The sequence below is a fragment of the Geotrypetes seraphini genome, chromosome 9 (genome assembly GCF_902459505.1).
Source record: "Geotrypetes seraphini chromosome 9, aGeoSer1.1, whole genome shotgun sequence".
Taxonomy (NCBI): Eukaryota; Metazoa; Chordata; class Amphibia; order Gymnophiona; family Dermophiidae; genus Geotrypetes; species Geotrypetes seraphini.
In genome coordinates this window covers 11,428,700-11,446,723 of record NC_047092.1, presented here as the reverse complement: position 1 = coordinate 11,446,723, position 18,024 = coordinate 11,428,700, and the positions used below count along the sequence as shown (strand labels likewise).

At 42.8% G+C, this 18,024-nt stretch overlaps 1 protein-coding gene across 5 annotated transcripts in view; it reads right to left on the bottom strand.

Moving 5' to 3' along the window:
- Positions 1 to 18,024, bottom strand: part of MKLN1 (muskelin 1) — a 158,495-nt gene that overhangs the window by 87,822 nt on the left and 52,649 nt on the right. For 2 of the 5 annotated variants that reach the window (XM_033957581.1, XM_033957580.1), the window contains exon 1: positions 8,915 to 8,976. The exons of the other annotated variants lie outside the window; for them this stretch is intronic. The gene's annotated coding sequence lies outside the window, so the exon portion shown is untranslated. Of the gene's footprint in view, positions 1 to 8,914; positions 8,977 to 18,024 lie in introns of those variants that run through there. 5 annotated transcript variants of the gene reach the window in all.

Sequence of the window (18,024 nt, the reverse complement as noted above, 5' to 3'; positions counted from 1 at the left end):
TACTGGCAAGCGTAAGTAGTTGTTTCAGATCATTGCCCCATAATGCTGCTTGATAAGAGAGAAGATGTTGGTGATGTCTTTTAAATTTACATCCTCTAACCGGGGGGGGGAAGGATGTAAATTTAAAAGACATCACCAACATCTTCTCTCTTATCTTCTATTTTCATAAAGTACATGTGAAAACTCATAAAACGATAATTGCATCACCCCCTCTGACCTTAAAGATCTGAGAGGCTGATTCCTTGTTTCCCCAAAAATAAGAGTATCTTATATTAATTTTGGGTCCAAACAAAACACACTAGGGCTTATTTATGGGGATGTCATTTTTTTCATGTACAACAATCATCTCTCCCTTCCTCTCCTCCACCCCATTTCTTCCTCTTTCCTTTCTACCCCCCAATCCCATGTGCAGCATCATTCCTCCCCTCACGCAGCATCTTTCTATCCCTCCCTCCCATCCCCTTGTGCAGAACCCCACCGACCCTCCCACCGTGAAACTGACATACCTTCACTGAGGCCTCCTAAAGCTGAATCAACGAGTCCAATTTTTTCAGCAAATCAGGCAGCCCTACTGTCTGGGATGGAGTCAGTGAGTGTCAGGGACATTTAGGGGAGGGGGTACTTCAGGGCTCAATCTTAACTAGGGCTTATTTTTGGGGTAGGGCTTATATTAGGAGCATCTTTAAAAATCATGCTAGGGCTTATTTTGGGGGTAGGTCTTATTTTCGGGGAAAAGGGTAGTACTGGCCAGAGTCACACACTGGGATTGTAAGTACTGGTACATAAGCAGCATGCAAAAGTCTGCACAAAGAATATTACCAACACCTAAGTTCTAGAAGATGTTCAGATCTTGTTTACACAAATAAGGGGAAGATTAGGTTCCAACTTCAATAATCTTTCTAGTAGAAAGGCATATGGGTCTTGAACCAGTGGGTTATTCACCTCTAATCGAGAGCTGTGTAGAAAGTATAGATAAGATTCTTCAATAATCTCCGGAGTAACCTGAACAAATACTTTTTTACGGAAAGGATGATAGATGCGTGGAACAGTCTCCCGGAAGAGGTGGTGGAGACAGAGACTGTGTCTGAATTCAAAAGGGCCTGGGATAGGCACATGGGAACTCTCAGAGAGAGAAAGAGATAATGGTTACTGTGGATGGGCAGACTAGATGGGCCATTTGGCCCATGTTTCTATGTTTCTTCTTTCTAGTAGAAGGCATACAAGTCTTGAACCAGTGGGTTATTCTCCTTTAATTGAGAGATGTGTAGATGGTATCATCTGCTTGGCTCTACCTCCTGCATCACTGCTGTAGCTCCTCAAGTCATACCAAAGCAGTTGGCAACCACTATAAGAGGAGAAATAACCAGGAGGGGTATGGGGGACCTCCCAAAAAAAGCCAATTCTGCTCTGCAATGATTACAATTAAACAAATCTTCAATAGGAATATAACTTAAAACAAAGTGGAGCAAGCCACCTACCTGAGTGCAAACAGCACTAACACTTATGTAGTTTTGAGTCTTACTGCTTTGCAACTGAGAATTAAATCATCACTCTTCAGACCTGTCTGACAAGAGAAAACCAAACATCTGGTAATACATGCACGTCTGAGACAGTAAGTAGGCTAAATGAAATCTGACAGGGCGGGCCTTCAAAACTCCTATGCCTTTCTACTAGAAAAATTATCGAGGTAAGACCATAATCTTCCCTTCTAGTGCAAAAGGCATAGGAGTCTTGAACCAGTGGGACTTACCAAAGCTATCCTTCTGAGTCTTCCTTGCTTGCTGTGAGCCAAAAGTGGCATCCAGCCATGCTACCACATTCACCCAGTAAAATCTAAAGAAAGTATTGAGAGTGGACCACATGGTCACCCTACAAATCTCCTTGGGCAGAACTTTCCGGGATTCTGCCCATGAAGGAGTCACACTCTTTGTAGTGTGTGCTTTCAAAGAAAATCAGTGGTTGTCACCACACCCAATGTACACTGAAGAAATAGCCATGTGAATCCATCTTGAAATAGAAGCCTTAGAAGCCAGTTACCCCAGGCAGTTAGGACTCACTAGAACAAAAAGATGATCTGAAACATGAAAATCATTCATCATCTCAAGTTAACAGAGAACAACTCTCCTAACATTAATCAATGCCAAGCTTTTGTCTTTTTTCTTCAAACTGGCAGGGAACGTAGACAATTGGACTTCCTATTAACATGGAAGGTAGAAACCACCTTTGGCAGAAAAGAAGGTACCATGCACATTAGGATGCCAGCCTCCATAAATCAAAGGAAAGGCTCTCTACATGACAGAAGCCTAGAGCTCCCAGAACCTTCTTGCTGAGGCAATAGCCACCAGAAAAAAACATCTTAACAGTAAGATCCTTCAGTGACACCTATTGTAAAGGCTCATAAGAAGCCTTACTGAGTGCCTGCAAAACAAAGTTAACATTAAGATTCCACATTGGGAACAGCTGTTGTACAGGAGTATGCAGCCACAATGCTCCCTTCACAACAGGATGGGAAATCAAAGAAACTTTCTCCAACTCAAGCACTACAACCTGCACTTTTGAGGGACCCAACTGCCAGGCCTTTCTCAAGCCCATCCTGAAGAAACGCTAGATCCCCGGACACTGAAGCCTTAAAAAGGATCCGCATTCTGCTTAGCACACCAGTGCTGAAACATTTTCTAAGCCTTAGCAGAGGCTACAAATGTCACCCTTTTTTTTTTATCTGAGGAGAGCAGCTATGACCACCTCTTAGTAACCCTTCTGTGCTAAGTCTGCATACTCAAGAGCCATGCTGTAAGCCCAAAGCATTCCAGATCCTCAAGGGAAACAGAGTTGGCTAAAGTGGCAGTTTAAGAAACTAGTCCCTCTCTAGCCGAACCAGATCCATGTCATGGTCAACAGGGTCAATCTGGAGCAATCAGGATAACAAACCCCAGGTGGACCACTAAACTTCAAATGACCCAGCCTATCAAGGGTTATGGGGGAAACATGTACAACAGCACATTCTGTGGAAAGGGCTATACTATAGCATCCGTGCCAGAGCTTCCAAGATCGAATCTTCAGCTGAAGAACAGAGATTTCTTGTTTATTGCCAACACCATCAGATTTAACATCAGAAAACACCAGCATCTCACAATGCTATCCAGAGGCGATTCAGTAAATTAGACTAGTAACCCTGACCTCTGTTCTGGGCAAAATAGTGGAAACAATTATAAAAAAAATTATAAAAATTATAACAATTGTAAAAAATAAAATTGTGGAACATGTAGACAAACGACATCTCCAGCATGTTCAAAATGCAGCGATCAGGCTTCTGAAAAACCTCCGTGCCTGCAACCTTATCTCCCAAGCTCTAGTATCAGCTCACTGGCTGCCTGTAGCCAAATGCTCAGGACGAAATACACTTCCCCCTCCCGATTCACAGTTTTAGGACTCGCGATTGATTATTCGCGATTTCCTAAAACCAGAATCACCCCACCTCCCTCCTGCCTCCCGGACCTTACCTGGTCTAGCGGTCTTTCAGGGCAGGAGCGATCTTCCTATGCTCCTGCCCCGTGCAAATCACTCATCCAAATGGCCGCCGTGAGCTCCCGTCGTAGTCTCGAGATTACGATGTGAACTCACAGCAGCCATTTTGGATGAGTGATCTGCAAGGGGCAGAAACGTAGGAAGATCACTCCTGCCCTGAGAGACCACTAGACCACCAGGTAAGGTCCGGGATGCTGGGGGAAAGGCGGGAGGTAGGCAGGGGTGGGTAGGTGTCAGCCCAAAAGTTATTTGCAAATTTTCAATATTGGAGGGACAGCTCTTCCCTAACCCCCACGAATATTGAGGGAGGACTGTATGCCTCAAAATGCCTCCTGGTCGTGCCCTTCAACCGCAAACCACAAAGCGACTGTACTACTCCCACGTCATAACAAGTTATTGGAATTGACTGTCGTGTAGATCAGATCCCTTGAAAGACTTCTCAGCTTTAGAAAAGCAATAACATACCTCTTTACCTAAACCTCTATCCTCGACCGATAGACTACAGAGATGTATATTGGTACCAGAACCAGTATATGTCAAATTAGGTGTAACTTTTATCATAACTTTCTGTGTGCCAAATTAGGATAACTTCTACTGGAAACCTTGCATCATAAGGACAACCATAGCAAATTATAACCAGTAAACTGTATATTATCATTAGCCCCTAGCATGTATCAAGTTAGGATAAAAACTTGTATTGTTAACTTGTACATAAATTATGTATGTCAAACCTGTAACCCCTTCTGAGCTCTTTAGGGACAATGGACTGGAAAACAAATTAAATAAATTTAATGAGACAGTCAGCATGGGTTCAGCCGAGGAAGGTCTTGCCTCACCAATTTGCTTGACTTCTTTGAAGGTGTGAATAAACATGTGGATAAAGGTAAGATGGTTGATGTAGTGTACCTAGATTTTCAGAAAGCTTTTTTACAAATTTCCTCATAAGAGGCTCATGAGAAAATGCAAATGATGTACACTGGGAATAATAATCCAAATCATAGTTATCAGATGCTAAGAACCACCTTGGGGTTCAGCACTCAAGAAAAGGATCTGGGTGTCATCGTAGACAATATACTGAAACCTTCCGCCCAATGTGCGGAGGCGACCAAGAAGGCAAACAGGATGCTAGGAATTATTAGAAAAGGGATGATTAACAAGACTAAGACTGTTATAATGCAGCTGTATTTCTCAATGGTGTAACCTCACCTTGAGTATTGCTTCAGTTCTAGTCTCCTTATCTCAAAAAAGATATAGCAGCATTAGAAAAGTTCAAAGAAGAGTGAACAAGATGGTAAAGGGGATGGAATTCCTCGTATGAGGAAAGACTAAAAAGGTTAGGGCTCTTCAGCTTGGAAAAGAGATAGTTAAGGGGAGATATAATTGAAGTATACAAAAGCAACGGGTACAAGTGGATCGATTTTTTACAGCATCAAGATTTACAAAGACTAGGGGACACTTGAAGTTACAGGAAAATACTTTTAAAACCAACAGGAGGAAATATTTTTTCACTGAAGAAAATATTTAAGCTCTGGGACGCATTTGCCGGAGGATGTGGTGAGAACAGTTAATGTAGCTGGTTTTAAAAAGGTCTGGACAAATTCCTGGATTAAAAGTCCATAGTCTGCTGATGAGGCAAACATGGGATGGTAGCATGGAATGCTGCTATTTGGGTTTTTGTCAGGTACTTGTGACTTGGATTAGCCTTGGTGAAGACAGGATACTGGGCTAGATGGATCTAGCAAGACTATTCTTTTATGTTCTTAACAAAGGCCTTCCAGGGACAAGGACTACTCCCCTGGGTCCAAGATCTGCCAACTAAGATAGTCGGCCTGCACGATGTCCACTCCTGAAATATGTGCTGCTAACAGAACCTGTAAGTGGACTTCTGCCCAGCAAAGAAACACTGGGCTTCTAGTCTCAATGGGGCACTCTTAGTGCCTCCCTTTCTGTTAACGTATACCGTAGCTGTGACATTGTCCAAGAAAACCCCGACTGCTTTGCCTTCCAGGAAGTTCTCCAATGACTACCGCGCTAGAAGAATGGCTTTCAACTCAAATCTGTTGATGGACCATTTCCTCTGAGAAGGCAACCACTGGCTCTGAACTGGATGACCCTCGCAATTAATCTCCCCCTCCCCCCAGCTATAAAGACTGGCATCTGTCATCAGGATCAACCAAGAAGAGATGTGGAATAGCAAGCCTTTGGATAACTATGGCTGGAGCCACCAACACAAACTATGACACACCTCCACTGTCCAGGCCAGCAGCATCTGGAGCAAATCCATCTCCAGAGACCAGCGGGACAACAAGTAGTCCTGGAGAGGACATAGATGAACTTTTGCTTGAGGAACAACCTCTATGTTCACTACCCATTGATACCAACACATGAAGATACTGCCAAGCCATAAGCGTTGGCATTTTATAAGGACCTCCAAAATCTGACATCTTAAGTGTCAGCTTGTGAGGCTCTGGGAGAAAAATCTGGTCTTCTCCTATGTTGAAATGGATCTCCAAGTGCTCTAGGGATTGTGTCTGTTCCAGGTGGCTCTTCCAAAAATTGATAATCCAATCCAGGTCCTGTAGCAGTTGGACAACTTGTACCATTGCTTTCTCACCATTGGTCTTGGATGACACTCGGATAAGTAAATCAGCCAGGTATTAGCCCCCCCTCCCCGCAGCTCCCTAAGTTGTCCACCATTCCTACCCCCCTCTTGAGGGCCAGGCTCCCCCTTTGTTTGCAGGTCTGGCAGCTCCAGACGGCATCCTTCTCTCCTTGCTGCTGGAACATACCTTGTAGAAATACCTACACAGGCCTGCTCTTTGACAAAGAGCAATATAGGCTCATAGTCCAATCCCTAGTGGACTACTGCAATATCCTCTACCTTCCATGCCCCACAAACTTAATAAAATAATTACAGACTATACAAAATACAGCCCTCAGACTGATCTATTCTCTTGGAAAATTTTACCACATTACCAATGCCTACCTAGATTCACACTGGCTACCTATACAAGCTCGAATTCAATTCAAATTATACTGTATATTATTCAAAGTAATAAACGGTACCGCACCCAACTACCTAAACCATCGCCTAAATTGGAACCTTACAACCAGACAAAGGAGAACTCAGACCCCATTTGCCTATCCCTCAATCAAAGGAATGCAACGCAAGAAGATGTATGACAACCTAATAGCAACACAGGCAGCGAAACTAGACCCCTCCATCTCTAACTTGCTGACAGCAACATGCGACTTCAAATCATTTTAAAAAGAAATCAAAACCCTGCTATTCAAAAAATTAATCCAGATATCTTAACCCCCCCTGTCCTTCCCCCTCAAATTTTACTCCTCTTGTAACTCCCCTTCATAGACTCAACTATGTAACCAGCCCCCTAAATTGTAATTTCCCCGTAAATGTCCAGTTTTTCTTCTAATATAATCCTCAAATTTCTACCCATGCCTTAAGTTCTCCCAGACTCAATTTATATAACCAGCTCCCTAAACTGTAATTTTTCCTGGAAATGTCCATTTATCTTCTGATGTAATCCACCTAGAACTGCAAGGTACAGGCGGAATAGAAGTCACTAATGTAATGTAATGTAATGCACACAGCCTTCCCTCTGCTAGGCTCTTCTTTACCTTCCTTATGATGCAACTTCCTCTTTTCAAAAAGGCAGGAAGTTGCGTCATAAGGAGGATTCCAACAGAGGGAAGGCCGCAAAAACCATCAAGTAGGATTGGCTCGCTCTTCTACAAGGTATGTGCCAACAGCTGGGAGGGAGGGAGGGAGGTAGACAGGCCGTACCCACTAGGAAGAAGGGGCTGGAACCAGAGTCATCTGCCCCAAGGAAGAGAAGGAGTGAATGCAAGGCAAAGCATATGCTGGGGCAGGAGGAAAGGGCACAGGTTAAGCTGAAGATAAGGGAGAGAGAGGTGCTTAACCCATGGAGGGGAAGGCTAGAACTGATGGGAAGGGAGACAGCTACAGGACCTGCAGGACAGGAAGCTGGAGGAAGGGGGGAGCTGCTGGACGGAAGGTAGAGAGATGCTGGACCTGTTGGAGGAGGGGCTGAAGGGAAGAGAAGGGAAAAAAGATGCCATACTAAGTGAATGAAGGAAGAGGGAATGAAATACTTAACACACAGCAGAGAGAGAGAAAATATCATTAACAGAGGGGAAATAATGGGCATGGAGAGAAGACAGGGACACAAAGGGAGATGCTGCATGGGAATAGTACATGGTCAGAGAGGGGCAATGCCAGACATGGAAGGGGGTATATGGACATAGATGTGGAAGAGAATAGGAACATAGAAGGTTGATGAGTAGTGCAGGACAAAGTAGAGATGATAAATACAGGGAGATGGACACAGAGGAGATGCTGGACAGGGAAGTATAGGTGACACAGAGAAGGGAAAGATAGGTACACAAATATGGAAGATGGATGGTGGGCACAGAGAAGAAAATGTCAACTGAGCAGGAGACCCTGGCGAGTGAGTTAAGAGAAAACAGAGGGAAACAGAAACCAGAGCATGGGACCAATATGACTTGAAAAATAAAATAACCACACAACAAAAGGTAGAAAAAATAAATTTTATTTTCTATTTTGAGATTAGAATATATGAGAACTGAAATGTTTATCCTGCCAGAGCTGGTGTTAGACATGGGTAGGGCCCAGGGCAGCAATTTGGGAGTAGAACTCAAAGCCCACTATTAGCACATGCCATCTTCAGCTTCCAGAAGGCTTAGTGCTTTCTCTTGCAAGGGGGCAGTTGCCCTAATTGCACTCCTTGGCCCAACACCATCCCTGGCACATGTGATCTTTATATCTTGCACAGTATATGAGAAAACTGATCTTTCTATTTCTTTGGTGCTGTACTTCATAGAAGGTGTGGCTTCTTGGGATTTTTGTTTAATTTGTTTATCATTTTTGGTTAGTAATTTGTGTGTGTGTGAGACTGACGTATTCTGTTAGGATGAATTTTCTATGTAGTATTCAGTTTTCCTGATACTAAAGGAGATAATGTGAGTGGAGGAGGGTTTTGTTGATCCTTTTTCTGTATTTGTGATTTATAAAAATGACAGTTGTACATAATATTGTTTTTTTATACTTTAAGAAGATGATTTAAATATAAAATCATAACTATGGGCTTGTGCAGATGAGCCCAGACTGAACTCACAGGGAAAACTTTGTCCCCGTGTCATTCTCTATAGCAGTATCTAATCTCTAACTGACCGCCCCCCCCCCCCCCCCCAAGCCTATTGTAGGTCTCTGCCGGGCCTGCTGTGAGCCCTGGTGGTCCAGCGGTGACCGAGACAAGAGTGATCCCTCCCGCCTTCTGTCTCAGGCGATTCTAAGAATTTTTACCTCCCTCCCATCAACCCCACGTACCTTTAGTATCCCTGGAGGTCCAGCGGTGAACCGCAGCAGGAGCAACCTTCCTTCACTCCTGCCCGCGCAGAGCCGCTAGCTGATTGGTGTAGTGAACTGCATGGAAAATCCATAAGTTCACGGCAGCCAAAGTAGTAGTTTTACTATACAAATTATGGTTTTTTGATATATGAAATCGCTTTTAATTTGATGTTTCCTAATTAAAACAAATGTGCTAAAATACCTTATCTAGAATTAAATTTCATCAAAATAAGTAACTGTTGAAATCCCAATTATAGAATGACTCAGGGGGACAAATTTTTCCCCCGTCCCTGCAGGAAATCATTTTACTGTTACCACAAGTTCTTTTCCTGCCCCATTCCTGGAAGCTCTGTTCCTCATCTTCACAAAGCCTCAAACACTTTAAAATCATAAGTGTTCAAGACTTGTGCAGTTAAGGCAGTGCTTATAGGAATGGGGTAATGACAGGGACAAAACTCACGGGGACAGGATGCGGAAATTGAATTCCTGCGGGAATGGGGATAAATTTGTCCCCGTGTCATTCTCTAATCCCAATATCATTTACATTATACTTGGCAAGGTATGCTTGACTTGTACAATCCTTAATCCTACTCCTCTGCCCACCATCCCAGCCAGCTGATTAACCATTCCCCTTAATTGTATCCATGACATTCTGTTTGTCTGTCTTGGGTGTTTAGATTGTAAGCTCTTTCGAGCAGAGACTATTTTCTTCTTTATGACTCTGAATAGCACTGTGTATGTCTGGTAGCATTATAGAAATAATTAACAGTAGTAGTACTACTACTACTACATAAATTTGAACACAGCAACACAGCATATAAAAAAGTTGCATGAAAGAAAATGTTTGCATACATAGCTTGTCAAAAAATTGAAGGAACATTGTCTATGTATTCTGAACTAATAGTTGAAAATTTATGCTACGCTAGCCCCTTCCAGTAAGAGACTGAAAGAATATGAAGCAATCCAACCAGAAGACAATTTGAATTTAGATAACATTTTTTAACCAACATGCAAGTAATGAGAATAAAAAGGCTTCTACAGCTAATGTCAGAAATGCCTTACTTCAAGCAAAAGAATCCCACTTTATTGTATTTGAAGCTTCTCCCAGGTCACCACTACCACTATAATGAATCCAAGGAAAGAAGAATGTGTGAGAATGGACTGGACATATGATCTATTGCTACTGAGGATGAAGCAACCACTTCAAGGGAAAAACTAAAACAAAATAGAAGTTCATACAAACAGTGCTACTCCTGTTTAAGATGGTTATATTGGAATTCCAGCTGAGTAATGAGGCACCAGCTTTCCAATGTTGGGTCAGCTTTATGCATGAGATGGGGAATAGAAGGCATGAGCAGACCACAAGAACACCAACCGGGAAAGGAGGCAGAGTGAAAGAGAAAAGCTGCAAGCAGAAAAGGGAGGAGGTGGGCAAATAGAAGTACAGTACTTAAAAATTAACTTACAGAAATATAAACGTGCCAAAAAAAACCCCTCAAACTGGAAGAGATTCAAGATTGCATTATTATATCTCTGTATTATAGGAAGTTGAAGGACATAATTATTGGTGCTGCCAATGTAATATTTTAATGTTCACAGTGATGCTGTTCCCAGTAATAAAGACATTTAAAAAGAAAACCAGGCACTGTTTTGCTAACTCCTCTGATGCCCAGGACCACTTGCAAGCATCAAACCAATACCCATAATAATATAAATGTATGTAAAAATGTAATTTACATGTGAACTTGCATAAAGGGATCAACAATCAATGTGACTAATAGAAGGTGCACAGCAAGTCTTCAAGAATAAAGGAAAACCCAAAATCTAAGCACAAAAAGACCTAAACAGCAAGTCAAGAGAAAAAGCAAATGAGTATAGATGAAAAGCTGATTCCAAGTTTATTCATATTTTGTTATACCGACCATCAACGTGTTCTGGTCGGTTTACAATGCTAAAATAATATAAAACATAAAATTTTAAAAATAAAAAGGGGTGGTGGGAACAAGGTTAAGATGATTAAATTTGACATAAATGATACAGAAGGAGATAGGGGACAGAAAGAAGAGTAATTACATCATAAAATAAAAATAAGAAGAGGTATGAGGGGATGGGAAGGAACATCAGGGAATGGGTGGTCGCTTCATAGAAGCGGTTCTGATTATTTTGAGCAATATAGACCCTACTGTTGATCTTAAGATAAGCAGTTAAATTGTATAGTGTTATCCTCTACAACAGTGTTCTTCAACTGCCGATCCACAGGGCCGGCACGTCAATGGGGCCCAAGACAGCGTTCTTCAGCCACCAGTCCACTGTGCGATCAACATGGCATCTTCAGGCTGGCTCCCTGAGTGTTGTAGTGTACAAAGCCGTGGGAAAAGGCTCCTAACGTGCGGCCTGCGCCTGAACCGGAAGCCTTCTCTCCGACGTCACAACGTCAGAGGGAAGGCTTCCAGATGAGGCGCGGGACGCGCGTGATGAGTCGCTGCCCACAGCTTTGTGCACTGCAGCACTCAGGGAGCCAGCCTGAAGATGCTATGTTGATCACACAGTGGACCGGCCCAAAGATAACACTGGGGGGCAGGCCAGAAGGCAAGGCACATGGAGGGAGAGAGACAACAGTAGGGGAAATGATTTTTTTTATTTAGTGATTGATTTGTCTGTTCAAGAAGAAATGCATTTGTTTCTTTTCCTCTGGGGTTGTACTGCTTGCAGTCTTGCATCTTAGGGTTTGTTTGTAAATATTAGTACTTTTAGTTTTTGGTCCTGCATTGCATGGGATTATCTGTTTTCTGGTAGGAATGAATGTTAAAAAGCATACAGTGTGCTTTGTGTATTTTAATTTTGTGGTTAACTATTATGTGTTGTTAATACAATTATATTGTGTGTGTGTGTGTGTGTGTGTGTACGTTATGATAAGTACTTCAATCCACTAAAATCGACCTCTATATACTGCACCTATCAATAGATTTTTGAAAGTATCTGCAAATTCTATATTCCTTCCAAATTGCCTGATAAGTTGATAGTTCTGTTTATCTTCATATAGCCTGATGAGTTGATAATACTGTTTATCTCCATAATAACCTGTATGTCTTCCATATAACCTGATAAGTTGAAAGTACTGTCTAACTCCATAATAACCTGTATGTCTTCATATAGCCTGATAAGTTGATAATACTGTTTATCTCCATATTAACCTGTATGTCTTCCATATAACCTGATAAGTTGATAGTACTGTCTATCTCCAAAATAACCAGATAAGCATAGACAAACTGCTATAGCTGATACTCTTATATCCCATTGTTAGTTCTCCTTATCCCTACATAACATTGATAGCACCTACCCAGCTCTGAACTCACTACTGAGGGCTACAGACGCAACAGAACAGAGGGGAAGAAAAACGCCCCCTCCTCCCCAACCTCCCTTCACCTCTCAGAATCTCACTCCTCACACCAAACACCAATCTGCAGATTCTCCTGCACCCTACAAAAAATTCACTATGCCCCCCATTTTTTCTACAAGCATACTCCTACATCTACTGCTCTTCCTACTCCTAACCAACAGAATAACAGAAGGATATCATACATCCTCTATCCCAACCTTAACAGAATCCCTTAGGTTCCCTCTACCTACCAGAAAACTATACTCGTCCAGAAACTTGATAGACTGCTCCTCACTCAACCATATCAGCATACCAACCAGCTGGGGAAAAAGACCACCCCCAAAACCAAAATCAGCATACCACAACTATCATCCACAAACCAAAGAAAATCTCCTCCACCCAAACCTCTCACCCACTCCCCAAACACACAACACCTCATTATCCTGTGCATATATGAACATCAGATCAATAAGCACAAAAGCAGACCTTATTAAGGACTGGATAATTAAAAAACAACTAAGCTGCCTATTCCTATCCGAAACCTGGCTAACCTCGGAATCCGATCCCACCATCACAGAACTCTGCCCAACATGTTACAAAATAGAACTGATCTGCAGAAAAAAAAAAACGTGGTGGAGGTCTAGCCATCATACTCAAAAACAACATTAATATAAAGACCCTAGACAAACACTCCACCCCCCACCTAGATCTCCTAGCCTGTCAACTATCCGATGATTCTCTCATAGGAACATTAACATGCATCCTCTGTTACTCAACACCAGGAAAATGGAATGAAAACAAACAAGCTCTCGAAGAATTCATTTACCAGAATTCCATAACATCACCTCATAACCTACTCCTAGGAGACATAAACCTCCATCTAGAAGATCACACCTCTAATCAAGTACTAAATTTTCTCTCATACCTCAAAACACTGAACTACCAGATCCTCAACCCCCAACCCACATACGAAAAAGGCCACCAACTAGATGTCGCTGCTTACATGACCCAACACCCTCACAAACCCGAAATCCATATCTCAAATGGGACCTGGCACCCCTCCCTCTGGTCAGATCACTATAAATACACCTTTAACATCAACTGGCCTCAAAGCATTAACAAGCAACCTCCAAAAAAAACCTCCTTCAAAGCACGCCAAAAATCGAACCCTCCACATTCTGGGATAAAGCAGACCACGCCATCAACAACATAGCCCCCAATGAATTTACATCCCAATGGCGAACCATAAGCGAAACCATCCTGAATGAGCTAGCCCCAGAAAAACTAAAATTTAAAATATGCAGACCTTCTGATAAATGGTTCGACTCCGAACTTCTCCAAGAAAAAAAGCTATGCAGACAACTTGAAAGAGACTGGAAAAAAAATAAGAGCTCTGAACACTCTAAAACAGCATGGAGAAATCAAATTAACCAATACAAAACCAAACTCAAGGAAAAACGGAAAACCTACTACTCCAAAATGATAGGCACAAAAACCCCAGACACAAAAAAGCTATTCAACCTAGTAAAGAACCTCACTGATACCAAACCTTACCTTGCCACTCAAGGAATCCACCCACCGACAGCAATCCACCTAGCAGACCATTTCAAAAACAAGATCACCAATATCAGAACCGCATTCATCAACACACACACCCATCTCGAAAAGATAACAACAAACCCATCAACAGGGGAAGCCATTGTTGCAGACAGAAGCTGGTCCAAATTCCCAATCCTACTTTGGTCGGATATGAACCGACTATACAATAAATACAGCCATGCCTCCAGCGACCTAAATAATTGCCCCACCTACCTGTTATCAAACGCCTCCATCACATTCAAAACTAACTTCATGCTATGGATTCAAACCACATTGACAGAAGGCCAATTCCAACAGGACCTAGGAGAGATCTTAATCACCCCAATCATGAAAGATCACAAAGGCCCAATAGATAGCCCCGCCAACTACAGACCTATCGCTTCAATACCAATATACGTTAAAATAATAGAAGGTCTAGTAGCTCAATACCTCACTAACTACCTGGAAAAACATAACTTACTCCACCCCTCACAATCAGGATTTCGAATTAACCATAGTACAGAAACACTACTTGTCTCACTTCTAGATACAGCCCGGCAACACATCAGTAAGAGAAAAAAGATGGTGTTAATACAACTAGACCTCTCCGCAGCATTTGACCTAGTTGACCACACCATATTACTACAAATACTCGACACCATAGGGATCTCAGGCAAGGTCTACAATTGGTTTCAAGGGTTCCTCAAATCAAGAACCTACAGGGTAAAGTACAATGATATCAAATCAGAGCCATGGGCAAACCCCTGCGGAGTTCCACAAGGATCACCACTCTCACCTATGCTCTTCAACCTCTTTCTCTCCTCCCTAGGAGCCACTCTAGATAACCTAAATGTCACATCCTTCAGCTACGCAGACGACATCGCCATACTCCTCCCCTTCAACCCATCAGATACCACCACCACAACAAAGCTGGAAACAACCTTAGATACAGTAGAAAAATGGATGATGATCACAAACTAAAACTAAACTCAGAAAAAACAAAATTCCTCTTGCTCGAACAGGCCAAAATGCCTGCCATCACAGAACTGAAAATCAAAAACACCAAATACCCAATACAACCCGAACTAAAACTCCTAGGAGTTATAATAGACAGATGTTGCACAATGCAGTCCCAAATCAACAAGACGACCCAGAAAGCTTTTCTAACCATGAGAAATCTACGTAAAATCAGAAAATTCTTCAACCCAGCACAATTCAGACTAAATGTCCAATCCCTAGTCTTAGGTCTGCTGGACTACTGTAACTCCCTCTATCTTCCTTGTCCAGCCACTATGATAAAAAGACTCCAGACCGTACAAAACACCGCCCTCAGACTGATCTACTCACTCAGAAAATATGATCACATAACTACTTCCTTCTTAGACTCCCACTGGTTACCCATACAAGCACGAATTCAATTCAAATTCCATTGCCTATTATTCAAAGCGTTACATGGCTCTTCCCCTTCCTACCTAAACAACCGCTTAAACCAGATCTCCACCTCAAGACACAGAAGAACCCCGAACCCTTTTGCCTTTCCCCCACTCAAAGGCACACTACGCAAGAAATTGTTTGACAACCTTCTGGCAACACAAGCAGCAAAACTCAACCATACCATCTCCAATCTGCTGACAACATCGGACGAATTCAAAACATTCCGAAAAGAAATCAAAACCCTGCTTTTCAAAAAATTCATCCAAATATCTTAACCATTCTTCATCTACCTCAAGATATTACTTCCCCAAATAACCCACCTAAACACCTTCCAAGCAAACAGACCCCAAAAATTAGATGGTACTCTAACTATATTCTCTTTGTCCATATCACACAGTTCGGCACTGTCATTTTACTATCCAACCCCTAAATCCCCTTAGGAATCTATCCAGCTATCTCTCCTCTGTCAAAAAAAAAAAAAAAAAAATTGTATCTTCACTGGAAAATGTCCAGTCAAATCTTTTGTAATCCGCCTTGAACTGCAAGGTATAGGCGGAATAGAAATCCGTAATGTAATGTAATGTAATATATATATATATATATATATATAAAAAATGAATGGAAAAAATGGTGTTATAATTAGTACTATTATGGGGGCAGGGTCTGAGGCGGAGATTGAGTGGAGATGGGCACGACTTAGCCCAGTGTTCTTCAACTGCCGGTCCGTGAACGGTGCCGTTCCCCAAAATAATTTTATTATTTCCGCCAGTCCATAGATGTCAAAAGGTTGAAGAACGCTGCTCTACATATCTGAAGCACTTTGATTTCACAACAGATATCAACCTATCTTTAGTCAAACACAGCTATATTAAACATGATCTGCCTCTGTGGTTTTGTCAGATTTTAATATTTCTACGCTGATTATTTTTGTTGCATCACACGTAGTATATAGCAATGTTACTTACCGTAACAGTTGTTATCCAGGGACAGCAGGCAGCTATTCTCACTAGTGGGTGATGTCATCCGACAGAGCCCCGATACGGACATCTTGCAAGCATGTCTTGCTTGAAGAAACTCAGAAGTTTCGAGATGCCCGCACCGCGCATGCGCCAGTGCCTTCCCGCCCGATGTACCGGGCGTGTCTCCTCAGTTCAGGTAGCTAGCCTGAGAAGCCAACCCAGGGGAGGTGGGTGGGACGTGAGAATAGCTGCCTGCTGTCCCTGGATAACAACTGTTACGGTAAGTAACATTGCTTTATCCCAGGACAAGCAGGCAGGTATTCTCACTAGTGGGTGACCTCCAAGCTAACCCCAATGGGATGGTGGGAGAGTTGGCAACTTAAGAGAACAAATTTTGTAACACTGTTTGGCCAAACTGTCCATCCCGTCTGGAGAAAGTATCCAGACAATAATGAGAGGTGAATGTATGAACCGAGGACCAAGTGGCAGCCTTACAAATCTCCTCAATCGGTGTCGATCTGAGGAAGGCAACAGAGGCTGCCATTGCTCTGACCTTATGGGCTGTGACCTTACAGGGAAGGGATAATCCAGCCTGTGCATAGCAGGAAGAGATACAAGCCGCCATCCAGTTGGAGATGGTGCGCTTCGATACAGGTCGTCCCAACTTGTTTGGATCAAAGGAGACGAAAAGTTGAGGAGCAGTTCTGTGTGGCTTTGTGCGATCCAAATAGAAAGCTAAAGCACGTTTACAGTCCAGAGTGTGTAAAGCAGATTCTCCAGGGTGAGAATGAGGCTTTGGAAAGAACACTGGAAGCACGATGGATTGGTTGATGTGAAATTCAGAGACCACTTTAGGCAAGAATTTTGGATGTGTACGAAGAACCACCTTGTCATGATGGAATACAGTGAACGGTGGATCCGCCACTAGGGCCTGAAGCTCACTGACCCGGCGAGCAGACGTGAGGGCCACCAGAAAAACCACCTTCCAGGTGAGATACTTAAGTGGAGCCTTGTTGAGAGGTTCAAACGGAGGCTTCATAAGATGAGACAGGACAACATTGAGATCCCAAACCACCGGAGGAGGTTTGATAGGAGGGTTGACATGAAAAAGTCCTTTCATAAATCTGGAAACCACAGGATGAGCAGACAAAGGTTTCCCCTGTAGAGGCTGATGGAAAGCCGCAATAGCACTCAGGTGGACTCGTATAGAGGTAGACTTGAGACCAGACTGAGACAGGTGTAGAAGATAGTCCAATACAGAAGATAGGGAAGCTCGCTGAGGTTCCGTGGCATTGGAAATACACCAGGAGGAAAATCTAGTCCATTTTTGGGAATAGCATTGTCGAGTAGCAGGCTTCCTGGAAGCCTCCAAGACCTCCCTCACTGCTTGAGAAAACTGGTGAGGAGTTATGTTGAAAGGACCAAGCTGTCAGGTGGAGGGACTGCAGGTTGGGATGAAGTAGTGAACCTTGATGTTGAGTAAGTAGTGAAGGAAACACTGGAAGAAGTATTGGCTCCCTGCTGCTCAGTTGAAGTAGAAGGGAGTACCAAGGTTGTCTGGGCCACCGAGGAGCAATCAGAATCATGGTGGCATGGTCTGATCTCAACTTGACCAGAGTCTTTTGAATGAGAGGGAATGGAGGAAACGCATATAGGAAGCGATTCCCCCACTCTAGTAGAAAGGCGTCTGCCTCGAGGCGATGAGGAGTGTAGATCCTGGAGCAAAACTGAGGCAGTTT